The sequence below is a fragment of the Mustela putorius genome, unplaced genomic scaffold, assembly GCF_011764305.1.
Source record: "Mustela putorius furo isolate JIRA1106 unplaced genomic scaffold, ASM1176430v1.1 tig00000228_pilon_pilon_pilon, whole genome shotgun sequence".
Classification (NCBI taxonomy): Eukaryota; Metazoa; Chordata; class Mammalia; order Carnivora; family Mustelidae; genus Mustela; species Mustela putorius.
In genome coordinates, this window is record NW_025421322.1 from 7,901,999 (window position 1) to 7,917,685 (window position 15,687).

Consider the following 15,687-nt stretch of genomic DNA (forward strand, 5'->3'; position numbering starts at 1 on the left):
TACCTTCAAATGATTTTTCAGTATTTTTTTAACTTTCTTTTTTTCTCTCTCTTTTTTTAAGTAAGCTCCATGTCCAGCATGGAGCTCAACACGGGGCTTGAACTCACTACCCTGAGATCAAGACCTGAACTGTGATCAAGAGTTGGAGGCTCACCTGACACCCAGGCACTCTGATATTTTTCAATACTACTGCAATCACAATTGGGTTCTTGCTTAATTTTTCAAACTTTCTTCAGCCAGTACCATGCTTAGTTATTGGTATTTAAATGTAGCATTCCTAATGTTCACTGAGTACGTAAGAAAACTCAATACACTTAATAAGCAAGTATTTGGTGTTGCTTGGTGACACAGCTCTGCTTATATCAATGATCTACAGAGTGTTGTGTTTATCATGTGTATATAACAGGAAGTTCTCAAGTCATCTGCCAATTATGAACGACTACCTACAGATGTATAGAGAAACTAAGTTAAGAAAATCACAGTTACATGCAGAATAAGACTGCCGGGTGAATTTGTTCATCTGTAGTTTCTGTTACATTGAGGTGTAATACTAGTGTCTGATTTGAAAATAATCTCTAAAAATTGATAACTAGATTATTGGCATGAAAAGCCCCTACATTTTACTTATTTAAAATTTATCTAAGTATCAAAATGATTAACAGTATAACTGAACTAAAGTCTCATTTCTGTCTTCTTTAAACATTCAGCATCTCTATTTCTGAATTATTTGTCTTACAGTTTTATTGATATATCAGATTCTTCTATTTACTTTATCTTGCAAATATATAGTACTTTATTCTCTAAGGAAGTATTTGAGAAAACAGTTTTATTTGGTCAGACAAATCTATGGTTTTTCCATTAAGCTTAATTTTTGCTGAAAAGTAATATTTGAAAAGTAATATTTACCAACATAAGGAAATGCCCTTTTGTTCCTACTTCTATTACCAAGTTAAAGAAACAAACTTGTAGTTCTAATATTCTGTTACTTTAAATCATAAAATGGTATAGAATCTTATCATATGCTTTTCATCATTGATTGAGATAATCGTATGATTTTTCTCCCTTAGTCTGTTATTACATTGTTTAAGGAAATTTTCTGATGTACCATCCTTACATTCCTGGGGTTAATTGGTGGTTGATTGTGATCGGACATATTTTCTAGTTGTTTTGGATTTCACTATTTAAGTTTTAGCTTATGTTTTGGCTCTCTTTACATATACTTGAGTAGAATTGGCCTATGCTTATCTTATGTCAAAATTATATTTGGCTCATAAAAGGAGATACATGACTTTTTTTCCTTCTTTAAATTTAATTTATGAGATAGATTTATAGATAGATTTATAGATTTGAGTTAATAAAAGTCCCTTAAAGCTTTGGTAGAATTCCACCAGCAGAATTATAGCAATTGCTACAGGTACCCTATGCATAGACTACAGCCCATTCCAGATGACACCTGCAAATGGTTCTTGAGCGTACCAATAGCTTCCTGCATCTCTGTGCTTAAGGACATTTTATGGCCAATGAAGTAGGCTTTACCTGAGGAAGAGGGACAGAAGTGCCAATGAGCTATTAGATAAATACCCCCACTTCCTTACCTCTTAGTGTCATGAGTCGGAGGGTTCTATCAAGACCCAGCTTCATTTGCCTTCAGAAATAACCTACTCTTTGACTCTTTATTGGCTTATCTCCTTTACGTATTTCACTTTCCCTCTCTTTACTGTACTTTTTGGGATCATCTTTCAAATAAACAGACGAATTTGCATTCAGATCTTTGGGTCATGATCTGATTGTGGAGAAACCCAAAAAAAGATAAAAAAAAAAAAAGACCATCTGGGACTGGGATTTTTTTATAGAAATATTTTAAAACAATATTAAATTGCAGTCGAATTCACATAATATCAAATCCACTATTTCAAAGTACACAAGTTAGCGGTTTTTAGTATATTCACAGTGTTGTGCAATTATTATCAATATCGAATTCCAGAACGTTTCCATCATCCTGAAAAGAAACCCTGTAGCTATTAGCAGTCACTCTTGTCTCCCTTCACACCCAGACAACTGTCAGGCTACTTTGCTTGTCAATGGATTTGCCTATTTTGGAAAATTTATATAAATAGATTAATATAGTATGTTGCCTTTTGTGTCTGGCTTCTTTCACTTGGCATAATGCTATAAAGTTTCATCTGTGTTGTAGCAAGAATTAGTACTTCATTTCTCTTTATCGCTGAATAATATTTCCTTGTATGGATATACCACATGTTGTTTATTTGCTCAACAAGGGAAGGGCACTGGATTGTTTGCACTTTTTGGCTATTATGGATAATGCTTTTAGGAACATACATTTGCGAGTTGTTCTGTGAACATACATTTTCGATTATCTTGGGTATTACCTAGTACTGGAATTGCTGGGGTGATGTGATAATTCTGTGTAAGTTTTTGAAGAACTGCCAAACTATTTTCCACAGGGACTGCTCCATTTTCTGTTCTTCACCATCGTACAAGGGTTACAAAAACCCATAGTCTTGGCCAATATTTGTTATTTTCCTTTAAAAAAATTACATACATCCCAGTAGATATGAAGTTGCTTTGGGTTCACTTACTGCCACCACTACCTACAACAGCTCTGCCTAGAATCAGATGGAAGTAAAAGAGATTTGACACTGGGTACCAGAATTATTGGCGACATAAAATTTAAAAGGGACTTAATGTGAAAAATCTAGCATCTCTTGCTCCGTATAGACTGGAGCTTGAATTCTGACTGTATTGCTTATCAGCTGGAAGACATTGTCTTTGCCCTGCGTCTTTGCTGAGACCCAGGACTCAAAATCTGCATTTTAACAAGGTCCCTTGATGACTCAAATGCAAATTGTAATTTGAGAAGCACTGACTTAGTCTTATCATTTTGCTGCTGTCAGTTTATCCAAGTCTTTATTGGAGGCAGTATCTACAATTTTGTTTTTAGTTTATTTTAACAGCTTTATCGAGGTGTAATTTTTATACAAAAAAGTGCATATCTTTAATGTAAACGATTTGATGGGCTTAAGCAAATGCATACACCTGTGAAACCATCACTACAGTCAAGAGTGATAAACATTTGGAATCCAGAAGGTTCTTAAACATTATTTTATTTTTTTTTCTTAAAGACAGTTTTATGAAAGCCTATGTATTTGTATTGTAGAAATTTGCCAAGCAAATACTTGAAAGAGAGAAATATATAACTATTATGTACTTATTGTTAATATATTAATTCACTCATTCCTTGAACTTATCTTGGTGTTTTCTAGGCATGTGGGTTAGAGCAATAAACAAAAAGAGACAAACATCTTTAACTTTCCTGAAGAATATATTCTAATTAAGAGATGCACAGAAGTATTAAAGATAAATAAGTATTATTATTATTTTAAAAAGATTTTATTTATTTATTTGACAGAGAGAGACACAGTGAGAGAGGGAACACAAGCACAGGGAGTGGGAGAGGGAGAAGCAGGCTTCCTGCAGAGCAGGGAGCCCAGTGTGGGGCTCCATCCCAGGACCCCCGATATCATGACCTGAGCAGAAGGCAAATGCTTAACAACTGAATCACCCAGGTGCCCCATAAATGAGTATTATTAAGAAGGTGTAAATGCATTGGAAAACATTAAAATCTAGATACTTTTGGGTGGTGCTGGAAATTTAATTTGGATTAAGAGCGACATACTTAAGAGGGATGGTTGAGCAACGACTTGAAGGAGATGAGGGAGTTACTGGCATTGCAGGTATGTAGGGAAAAACAGTCCAGAGTGAGGTTAACAGTGAATCCAAAAGTTCTATCGTACGGGCAGGCTTGACATGTTGGAAAATAGCCAGTAAGTGTATGGCTGGAGTAGAGCAAGTAGGTGAGAGACAATGTTGGAGAGATCGCAAAGGACCTTTTGGATCATTGTGAAGACTTTGGCATTTATTCTGAGCAACATGGGGAGTATTAAAACGTCTGACCAAAAATGGGACATGATGGGAGTTACATTTTAAAATACTGTAAAGGGTTTATTTGACTGTTTTGTTGAGATAGATTAATGGGAAAATTGAGAAAAGGATGGAACCTGGGAGACCCATTACGACATTATTGCAATAATTTAAGAAGGTGATGGTAGACAGGGTTGTTATGGTGGAGATGGTGAGATGTTGTCTCTGCAGAGCAGAGCTTAGAGTAGAATCAGGAAGATTTTCTGGTGGAATCTATGTGGGATATGGGAGAAAAAGAGGAGTCCAAGATTTTTGGCTTGTGGCCAACTGGAAGGATTCAGAGTCCCCATTAATTGCTATGAGTAAGACTGGGTGGAACAGTTTTTAGGGTGAAGGTCTGGAATTCAGTTTGAGGGTGTTAAATTTGAGACGAATCAAAATACAAATGCACTGAAGCTTAGATAGAGCCTGTGCTTCTCATTTTATGTTGTGATGGTGTTGTGAGTATGAACATACTAGAATTGTAAATTCTTAGAATAGTAAATCTCCCTTGGATAGGTCAGGTTAGAGTTGCCTTTTACTGAACCCTGTTTTGTAGAAGGTCACAGGACTGTATGTGATCAGTGATGTTGTTGCTTTTTAGCAATTACAGGAGCAAGAAGTACAATTTAAAGGAAGTGCATATAGTAGTCTATGACTTCTTATATTTTACTTACAGGAAACTGTGGAAGATCCCAAACAATTTTGTCCCTTTAAAGTTTTAAAGAATTACTAGTAAGAATCTGAGAAACAGGTAAATGAAGCTTTATACTTGAGATTTTTTTCTCTGAGTTACTAACTCTTCCTTAAAAATCTGCCCCCCCCCCCCGGGATGCCTGGGTGGCTCAGTGGGTTGAGCCACTGCCTTCGGCTCGGGTCATGATCTTGGGGTCCTGGGATCGAGTCCTGCATCGGGCTCTCTGCTCAGTGGGGAGCCTGCTTCCTCCTCTCTCTCTCTCTCTGCCTACTTGTGATCTCTCTCTGTCAAATAAATAAATAAAATCTTAAAAAAAAAAAAAACCTGCCCCCCCCCCCGTGTTTCAGTGATTTCCATATCACCATATCTTGTTGGTATTATGTTAGGATTGCTTCTAGTTTTATACTCCTAATTTTCTTCAATTTGGATGAAGTATCATCATCTTTACTATCTGATAGCCTTCATATATATGTTCTGGTTTCCTTCCTTTTCTAACATTCCTCTTCAGAAATTGTCACATTCTGTTTTCCATTTTAAATAAAACCCTCCTGGTGAATGTGCTTTCTGTTTAAGAAAAATTAACCTTGCCCCTTTCCCCTATTATTATTATTATTTTTAAAGATTTTATTTGTTTACTTGACAGACAGAGATCACAAGTAGGCAGAGAGGCAGAGAGAGGAGGAAGCAGGCTCCCTACCAAGCATAGAGCCCGATGTGGGGCTCGATCCCAGGACTCCGGGATCATGACCTGAGCCGAAGGCAGAGGCTTCTGCTCATTGAGCCACCCAGGTGCCCTCTCTTTCCCCTATTTTTAAGTCATAATTTTACTTTAAATTTATGAAATGATTTTATAATTCTACAATTTCAACATCATAACTTTTAAGCTCTTCTAAATGATGGAAAAGAAAACCGACAACTGATAGTTGTATTTATTCAAATCTTTGAGTCAGTCATTATGCAGTGAAAAATAATTATTCTAATTAATGTCACATTTTATAATGTACTCTTTGAACGCACTTTTTAATTTTGTTTAAGTTACTGTATTTTTAACTGAAATTTAATTTATTTTTAGGGTAAAGGTGGGTTAACAACGAAGTACTAATATACAAAGAAGCCAGTGGGTTCCCCTTGAACAAAGTGCTGTAGCACAGACTAGTGGGAAAACTTAATAATTGCAGAAACATTCACTTTCCTTAATCTTGCTGGATTTATCTACTGTTCTAAGAGTTGTCCTAAAAAAAATTACTTAGAGAAATTTAAACTTAAAATGCAGTTGTGAATTAAAATGAGATTTGAAAGTCAAATAAATATTTATTATGAAAATAACACTTACCCTATTCTGATAATAATATGCAATTAAAATCTTTTTAATGACTATTTTGACAATCACTTCCCTAGAACACAGTTTATAAAATAAATCACATGCTTTGATGAAAAGAAAAATAAAACAACATTACAAAGTATGTTACTTTTTTTTTTGAATTATTAATTTTTTATTTTTTATAAACATATATTTTTATCCCCAGGAGTACAGGTCTGTGAATCACCAGGTTTACACACTTCACAGCACTCACCAAAGCACATACCCTCCCCAATGTCCATAATCCCACCCCCTTCTCCCAAACCCCCTCCCCCCAGCAACCCTCAGTTTGTTTTGTGAGATTAAGAGTCACTTATGGTTTGTCTCCCTCCCAATCCCATCTTGTTTCATTGATTCTTCTCCTACCCACTTAAGCCCCCATGTTGCATCACCACTTCCTCATATCAGGGAGATCATATGATAGTTGTCTTTCTCTGCTTGACTTATAAATTATGTTACTTTTGATAAAATTGACTCCTTTACTCACACCCCTCCGTATAAAAACCCCTGAAAATAAACTAACTATATTGTATTTTTAAAAACATGTGTATGAAAATTCAGTGATTGGTTCTCAGCTAATATATTTATGTTAAATACATCTTTACTTTCAGTGTGATTATAAGTATCAGTGAATATTTTCCCTAGTCCAGTTAACCTTAATTGGTTTCTAGTCTGACATCCTTATTACATATTCCCGACTCCTCCTCCTGTGTTTTTCTTTTCCCTCTTTTTTATTTTAAAACATTTCAGAAAGGTTGAGGTTAGAGAATAAAACCAACCTCATACACATCTTAGTATTTTGCCATACTTGTTTTATATTTTTCCCTTTTTTTAGAGCTAGGGCAATAATCTTGAATACTTTATACATACAGACTGCTAATCCATAGATAGTATTATTTTGCAAGGTTTTTAATGCTATATCATGGATCAGACTATTTATTTCTCTGGTGTTTGTTTTATTTAACTCTATATTTCAACATATCTCAACATTTAGATTCATCAAAACCCAGTTCATTCATTTTGAACTGCTGAATAGAATCCTTCTGCATGAATATGCTACACTTTACCCATTGTCATGTTGATTTAGATTATCTAAATTTCTTTAATATTGCTCCATGCACAAACCTGTTCAAGGCTTCTTGTGCAAGCTTGGGAACTTCTCTGGGGTAGAAGTAAGATCTCTGGGTTGTAGAGCGCATGATTTCACCTGATACTGCAGAATGACTTCCCAAACTGGTCGAAGTGATTTATAGCCCTGGGAGGAATGTTCCTGGATATTGGTTCCTCTACTTCCTCTCCAATGTTTGGTATTGTCAGACTTTTAAATGTTGCCAAACTCATGGAAGTGAAATAGTAACTCATTGTTTTACATTTGCATTTTCTGACTAATGAGGTTAGGCACCTTTTTATTAGTTTTTATTTTAATTTATTAATGGGGGGGGCAGACGGAGAGGGAGAGAGAGAATCTCAAGCTGGCTGCATGCTTAACTCAGATCTCACCACCCTGAGATCACGAGCTGAGCCAAAATCAAGAGTTGGGTGCTCAAGCGGCTGGGTCACCCAGGAGCCCCTTAGTACCTTTTCATTTCTTCATTGTTTAATTTGGTTTCTCTATGGAATTGCGTGTTCGTTCCTTGACCTTTTATTCTACTGTGATGTTTGTCTCTCTCTTATTGAGAATGGAAACTCTCCATATATTCTGAAAGCATACCTTTTGTTAGCAGTGTCCATTGCATTAAAACCTCTTCCAGATGGTGATTTTTTTCTTTACCTCATCTTATGATTTCACTATTCAAAAGTAAACCTTTCAATACAATAGAATTGATCTTTTAAAAACATTTTTTAACTTCCATCATCTCATAGAGATAAAATAGATGCTTATCTCATATAGATCACGATAAAAAGAAAAGAAAAAAATTCTTGTGTTGAGAACTCTTAGGATCTACTCTTTTAGTAATTTTCCTATATATCATATAGTGGTGTTGACTATAGTCCTCCTGTTGTATATGATATTCCTAGTACTTATCCTATAACTGGAAATTTGTACCTTTTGGCAATCTTCATCCAGTCTGTCACTAGTAACCACAGATGTGGTTTCTTTTTCTAAGAGTCTCATCTTTCTTCTGTTTTATCTTAACTTAATTTGTTGCTGTGTAAATTGATAAGCTAAAATTCTGGGTGCAGAAACAAAAATTTTACTATAACAGTTACGTCTGTTTTAGCAGAAAGCTGTTAAAAATTAAGAATTATATCATGGCATAAAACAAATGACTTTAATATTAGAGATAAAAATAGAGTTTAGAGAAAGTGGAAAGAGGAGTTAAGGTATAAGTTTAGGCAGGGTGGCATAATCGTTAATTCTTTAATTTCTCTGAGATTTTAAAGTGTGAGTTAAATTGTGGTTTTCCCCCCCCCTCAATTGGGCATTTTTGTTTGGATTAAATAGAGCAGATATCTGAAATTTAAGTAATATTGATTGCATGGTAATATAATAAATCATTGTATTTTCAACTTAATTGTCTTGTCTTTCATTTTCATTATCATTTCCTGTCTTTTAGTTAATATTTGGCATCTCAAGTTGCCAAAATGTGAGATGGACCCATCATACTTATGGATATTATAACTTTGTTGAAATTGCTACTCAATTATCTGATTGTCTCAGTTTTCTAACTTAATTGGTTACTTACTGTAAGATCATGCAACTGAATTCTCATATGATCTAACCATCTCAGTTCTTTAATTTAATTGGTTGAAACCAGTTTCAGCTTCATTCAATAACTCTTTTTGGAGAACCCTCAAAAAGGGAATGAGTCCCCTAAGACTTACATTGCTCTTTTTTTTTTTTTTCCAAAGGAATTCGCTTACTACTAACATGCTATGTATAGGGTGTTAAAGCTCATCTGCATGTCCTAGTGGTGCCCTCCCCCCAACACCCCTACCCCAGTAATTACACAGATTGTTCCTTTTGACTCTCCCAAACTGGCTCTTTTCTTTAGTTTCTGAAGTTCGCCCCAGGCCTTCCTACCCATGATGTTTTGTGCCTTTTTTTTTTTTTTTTACTGTAAAACCTGGCACTTTTAACTTCTTTTCTTTAAGTAACATCATCTCTGGGTAGTATAGGCTACTGTCACATTCTCTGGGGACCACTTTGCCTGGACTCAGTTCCTTTTCTCTCTCCTCCAGCCTTCTATCCCACAACTCCTGCCCAGAGCAATCAGACTCCTCTGTCTACATATGGATCTGGTCTATACTTTGTACTTAGGCAATTATCAATTTCTGAACATAGCTGACAATGCTCAAATCACGGTATAATAGGTATATTCTATTTGAAGTGCCTCCTAGTTTGGATTCTGTGATCAGTAAGCCAGCTTCCCCACCCCCCACCCCCCGCCCCATTTAAAGCAATGGTGGGTTAAGAGAAACTACAAAACAGGAAACCTGAAGCTCATGACTTCAAGCCTAAAGGTAGTTGGGGACAGTTAGGTATACAGAAAAGGGAGGTCGAGGCAAAGCTGGCCCCTTCTATCCTTGCGTATCCTAGAGAAGGTGAAAGAAGACAGAAGTAAGGTCAGTAGGTGACCAGAGGTATGGTCTAATCTCTTTTCTCTAGGCTTTGACCAGGAGGAGGATGCCTATTGGTTACACTGAAAGGCAGATTTTACCCTTGATATTTGAGGTTCTTGAAGAGATCACCTTTCAGGATGCTCTAGCACCCCCCTGGGGGGCATGGCCACTTCAGATGAATTCAGCAGGGCATTATGGCCAAGAAAAGGCCAGCTTTAGCCTTCCAGAACTATCCTTAGTGCCAGGGTGGAACAGAAAACATGAAGGTAGATGCATGTCCCTGACACGGCACCCCCTCCATCCTGAGGGATGAGAGGCGAAGAATGAGATGATGTTGCAGAAGAGGCTTCTGAACCGATAGCTTGAGCTGTGGCTCAGGAGAGGCTTATTTGGGGTCTAGGCGGATTCAGCAGTGCCTTAGTAGCCGAGGTGAGATCGCATTGATAGTGGAGCACAATCCTATGAAAACTGAGAAGAACCAGACTCTGGATTAGATGAGCTGCAGATTTCAGCAGCAGAAGCCCCATAGAACACGTAGACATATTCTTGGAAAACAGCAGGGAAAGGGGCAGAAATATCAGAAACAGAGAATTTATCCAAAGGAGCTATTGAACAGACTAAAATTACATGAGTTGTGTGTGTGTGTGTGTGTTTTTTTTTTAAACAAAATTTGGCTAGTATGCTGTTGAGGAAAATCAGATCAAAAATAAAGAAAGAAGTTGTGTTTCTTTGCAATTACTTTTTTCCAAGCTGCAACAATTGGTAACAGAGAAGAATTTGCAACAACTAAGATTTGGAGATGTTCCAAGTTAAAGCTTCTTCGTGCCTCTGCAGGGGCTGGGAGACTTACAGAAGTCATCATAGAATTTTCTTGCTAGCTAGAGAGGCCATGCTTGTAGTTCATGCAGAATTTGGGAAAGTCTTGCTGTTTGTCTTGGGGTATTAGATGAAGCAAAATTTCTGATTTTTATTTTGTGATCCAGAAGCCTGATACAGAGATTACAGAGATCTCTTAATGGCTTAAGGAACAAATTTTTTAAAACTTGAGACCTCTAGAATATGGGTCAGTACTTCTAATTTGCCAGTCTACTGTTAAAGTGCGGGGGGAGGGCCTTGTCCGTTAGTAGTCACAAATTCCACCGAATTCTGCCTTTTGAGACCCAGAGACACCATGGCTCTGGTGACGGGAACACTTCGGGAGATGCTATGATTGAGCCTTCCCAGATTTCCAGGTCTTCTGAAGATCTTTTCTGAATCCTTGTTGTTTTTTCAAACACAGCCTGGGCCAGGGGAGAAGTAATCATCAAGGGATCTATGGTGTGAATGCATTAATTTTGTAGAATGTATCATAATTGTAATAGAAACAGTATTTGTGCAATTATTTGTTTTGCTTCTTGTCTCTTCCATGATACTTTAAAATCCCCAGTAAAGCCTAGGTCTCTTGAACTGTATTTACCAGCGCTTAGCATCGTGCCTGGCATATAAGAGGCATTTAGTGAATATTGTATGAATGAGTAAATAATTAATGAATTAGTGTTAATAGCTGTTTGCCCATCTATAAATACATTGGAATTTTATGGTCTGAATTAATTTTTATGATAAATTGCAGCTTCATCCAAGTTTACTTACTAATACTGAATGCAGTATTAATCTTTTAATACTACTGGTTGGATTAACAACTAGTTTTCTGTAAGAAAAAGCTCTGATTTGTGACATTTTCCAATTTCTGTTGTCTAAATACGCCTCCAGGGCTGATTTCAAGCTAAGCCATATTACTCTGTTGAATGTGGAGTTGGGAAGAAATGTGCACCTCCCGTTCTTAGGACTTAATGAAAGCTGGCTCCGGAACTCCTCTGAAGAGCTTTCATGCTCAAATTTAGGAATGCATTGTTCTTCACATATGAAGATTGTGCTGGTGATACGCATTCAAGAACAGGCAGTTTAAAAGGAGTCTCAATTTGCTAAGGGAATTCTATCAGCTGTGAAGGATAAACTCAAAACGTGTTGGTAGCTCAGTGTTATTGAAGTTCGTTTCTTATTTATGTCAAGTCCACATTGGTATGGCTGATCAGCAGATGGTTCTCTTCCAAGAGCTCATTCCGGGTTTTTTTTTTTTTTTTGTTATCTTCTAGGTCTGGAGTGAAGGGCATGACAGTAGTATATGAGAGGGTTTTTTTTTTTTTTTTTAAGATTTTATTTATTTATTTGACAGAGAGAGGGCACAAGTAGGCAGAGCAGCAGGCAGAGGGAGAGGGAGAAGCAGTCTCCTCACTGACCGGGGAGCCCAGTGCAGCGCTCGATCCCAGGACCCTGAGATCATGACCTGAGCCAAAGGCAGACACTTAACTGACTGAGCCACCTAGACACTGCATGTATGAGAGTTTTTTAATGGTTGGGGGAATGGCACACATCATTGCACTTACAATCAAATAGCCAGGACATAGTCGCATGGCCATGGCCGTCCCATGGCCATGGGAGGTTGAGAAATGCAGCATCCTAGAGGAAAAAGGAAATTAATTTAATAGTTAGCCAGGATCTTTCAGTTTTCTAGTCATAAGACAGATTAAGCTGATCAATTTATATTCTCTAATTATATTCTCTAATACATGCATTTATAAGCAGGCTGGCAATGATTAGAAGTGGAATCCCGTAAATTCTTTTATGTGTATGGCGTTAGCTGCATCTTACGAGCTTGGTCTATGGTCTAACCAGCGATCCTTTGCTCCTCTGAATTACTCTATTTATTATCCCTATTGAGATGAAAATTAGTTTTGCAGAACTTTAAATTCTTTGAAATTACTGTATGCACTGGACACAATTTTGTTTTTCTTTTCTTTGGCTGTTTAGCGTAGCTGTTGCATTTATTATTTATATAATTTTAAAGAAATATTTCTATTTTCCTTAGTTTTTTTTCCTCTCCCTTTCAAACCCACCAAGGATGTTTATAGAATGAAACGTATGATAAGAAGTGGCAAATTTGGGTCATTAGAGAGTATTCTGTCTCAATACTGTTATATGACTTTGGAAAATACGGCATATTTAGAAATGGAGGTAATAATACCTTAGAATTTTTAATCCTGAATGTCTTTGTATTCTCAGGGCCTTGGTGTTTTTGATATTCATGAAGATCAGCAAAACTAATAGGCCCTAACCATGGGTGTTCACAGGCATATATGTTACTAAGATTTTTTTTTTTTATTGTGCTATGTTAGTCCCCATAGAGTACATCATTCGTTTTTTTTTTTTTTTAAAGATTTTATTTATTTTTTTGTCAGAGAGAGAGAGAGAGCAAGAGCGAGCACAGGCAGAGAGGCAGGCAGAGTCAGAGGGAGAAGCAGGCTCCCTGCGGAGCAAGGAGCCCGTTGTAGGACTCGATCGGAGGACGCTGGGATCATGACCTGAGCCGAAGGCAGCTGCTTAACCAACTGAGCCACCCAGGCGTCCCACATCATTCGTTTTTGATGTAGGGTTTCATGATTCATTGTTTGCGTATAGCATCCAGTGCTGCATGGGATCGTGCCCTCCTTAATACCCATCACCAGGCTCACCCATTCCCCTACTCCTCTCCCCTCTAAAACCCTCAGTTTGTTTCCCGGAGTCCTTAGTCTCCCATGGTTCATCTTCCACTCCGATTTCTCCCCCTTCATTTTTCCCTTCCTTCCCCTAACGTCCTCCATGCTATTTCTTACATTCCACAAAGAAGTGAACCCATATGATAATTGTCTTTCTCTGCTCGGCTTTTACTAAAACCGCTTTCATCGTATGGTATACTTGCTGATTAACTTAATTGGTTAAAGGGTTTCATTAACAGAAGCCCTGTGATTTTGTTCCCAAATCAGTTTAATTTCATTTCATGGACACACACCTTACCTCTGGTAGACATTAATAATTTCCTAAGCAGTTAAAAGTCATCTCCTACGGACTCATGTACATGTGTGTTTGAGATGGAGCTCAGCACCCTCAGTTGAGAGGTTAAGTTGCTCTGTGTTTGGAGGACTTTGAGTAAAAGCGTCAATCTCTTTACTACTTCAAGTGAGTGGATTTGTTAACTGAGGTTTAAAGATTAACAAACTAGGAATCCATGAACGGAGGAGGTAGTACAAGAAGAAAAGGAGAGAGAATTGGGTGTTAGGATATGAGGATACTAAGAACCAGAAGTTGAGGATGGAACAGAATGTCTAGTCAGAAAAGTAGCCGCCATTGTGGGTATCCCAGAGAGTATGGGGAGAGAATTAATACGGGGAGAGTCTTTAATAGGAATCGAACAGCATCCTTCAAGCCTTATACTCATTTAACTCATATTAATATCCCCTGGGTGTTAACAGATGAGGAACAGATGAGTTCTTCCAAGTCTTGTTCTCATTTTGGGTTACACAGAAATGTTACTATTACTGTTTGTATGATGAATAGTTCATGCTGAGGTAAATCGGTGAGGCTACGTGTGGCCTTCTGCACTCACTGAGGAACACACATGTAACTCATCCCTCATATCCAGTTGGGAATCTCTGCTTCAGCCAGGGGTTCTCTAAGTTTATCTGGCGTCAGAATCACCTATAGGATGTGGCCAAAAAAATCTCAGATTTTTGGGTCCTGCCCCAGAATTTCTGATTCAGTAGTTCTGGAATGGGACCTGAGAATTTGCACTTCAGACAAGTTGCCAGGTGGTAGGGATCCATTGTCCCAGGGATAGGAACTTGCTTATCTTGTGACAAATAATGAAACAGCAATAGGTTGTGTCTGCAGATGACTGTGACTGGATACTTGTCTGTCTCACAAACTCACTTCCGTTTTATCGTTAGTTACCAGGCACAAAGGGTATTATTCTCAGTACTCTGACATATTCTAGGTGAAGTCACATGGTGAAATCATATAGCTTATCTTATCATTATCATATGAATAGCAATATGCTTAAAATAAGACAGAAAAGTTGAAATTCAAATTTATTTTAACATTATTTTGTGGTTCTATACTTAGTTTACTTTTCACATTTAAGAGAGAGCTGCAATACCAACATTTGTCACAAGATGGCATCAAAAGGCTGAAGATTTTGGTTGAAACTTCATTTTTGAGAGAGCTAGCTATTTCAGAGTATACAAACCAAAAGAAATTTGTACCCTGAGGTATATTTGTGTGTGTGTGTGTGTGTGTTTTGGTGAGATTTTGGTATTTTCATATCAAAAATGCTTTCTTATTTACTTATAAAGGTAATATAAGGCACATATGTTGACATTATTGCTGACTAATTCTTTTGGAAATCAGTGAAACATAAATCTTAATGTAATAATATCCAGTATCTTATCATCTTTCCCCAGAAAGGATTTCAAAAGAATTCAAGTTAGTAAGCATTTAGAAGGTCTTACTATCCTGTGACTGATTGCATTTCTTTATGCAAATAGACTTTGTAAATCCTTCCCCAGTGAGCTTTGAATTTAGTGGGGTAGGGAAGAAATGTGTATACAGTTCAAAAAGATAACAAAGTAATATAATATTAAACAACGTTGTATGATATGAATTATACAAACAATATGAATGAGAATGAGGACAATAAAGCAAACATTTTAAATGGCATTTTATAAAAAAATGTTTGCATCAGTTGAAAATACCCTAATAAATCTTCCTTTTACTGTAGTTATCTATTTATTATTGTTATAACTTATTTAAACTATGAGGAAGTGTTGGCAATATTGAGAGCTCTTTCAGTATTTGACATAAACGTCAGAAAACCCTCACTTGAAACATGAACTCACCTTTTTTTTTTTTTAAAGATTTTTATTTATTTATTTATTTGACACAGAGAGAGAGAGATCACAAGTAGGCTGAGAGGCAGGCAGAGAGAGAGGGGGAAGCAGGCTCCCGCTGAGCAGAGAGCCCGATGAGGAGCTCGATCCCAGGACCCTGAGATCATGACCTGAGCCGAAGGCAGTGGCTTAATCCACTGAGCCACCCAGGCGCCCCATGAACTCACCTTTTATTTCATGAATAGATAATTTTATTTTTCCTGATACATTGAAAAAGATTTCTTAAAAGAAAGTGAAGGTTTTCTGGTCACAAAGATAGTAGTTAAGATATTCTTAGATTCCTGGAG

The 15,687-nt window shown here is 37.0% G+C and overlaps 1 protein-coding gene across 28 annotated transcripts in view; it reads left to right on the forward strand.

The window, feature by feature from the left end:
* RIMS2 (regulating synaptic membrane exocytosis 2) overlaps positions 1–15,687 on the forward strand; it is a 595,904-nt gene that overhangs the window by 164,388 nt on the left and 415,829 nt on the right. The gene's annotated exons all lie outside the window — the stretch shown is intronic.